The sequence below is a fragment of the Pteropus vampyrus genome, unplaced genomic scaffold (assembly GCF_000151845.1).
Source record: "Pteropus vampyrus isolate Shadow unplaced genomic scaffold, Pvam_2.0 Scaffold1138, whole genome shotgun sequence".
Taxonomy (NCBI): domain Eukaryota; kingdom Metazoa; phylum Chordata; class Mammalia; order Chiroptera; family Pteropodidae; genus Pteropus; species Pteropus vampyrus.
In genome coordinates, this window is record NW_011889919.1 from 1,411 (window position 1) to 1,902 (window position 492).

Genomic DNA, 492 nt, shown 5'->3' on the forward strand with positions numbered 1-492 from the left:
AATGTTAGAGAGTCTCTCCTCAGAAGTACTTCCATGTACAAGGAAAATAAATATTAATATAACACAGCAGTGCACACGTAGGCCCATTGAAGTCTTTCAGACCTTGGTGTTCTAATCCTAGCAAGAGGCAAAGGCGGGGAGTAACCACCTCACCACCCTACAATGCCGCTCCACTTATTTAGAAGTATAAACTGGAATACATAAAAGTTAGACCCCATAACCAATCATCAAGAGACTAAGTTGGAAAACATCATTTATTAGTCAGCCCCTGTTCTTCCAGGCAAACCTGAGAGCCTACAAAGTATTAGAGAAAGTTTCAGTCTCAGGTCTTTGCTCCAAGAATTGAAATTTGTCATTCTTTTTCCATCCCTTCCCCCCACACCAGCACCTGAACTCCCTTCCTACATTACGAGACTTCTGCACGCAGAGTCTTAGTGGGAGGCAGAGACGACCTCCCTCCATTAAAGTGGGAAACCCACTTTCCCAAACATT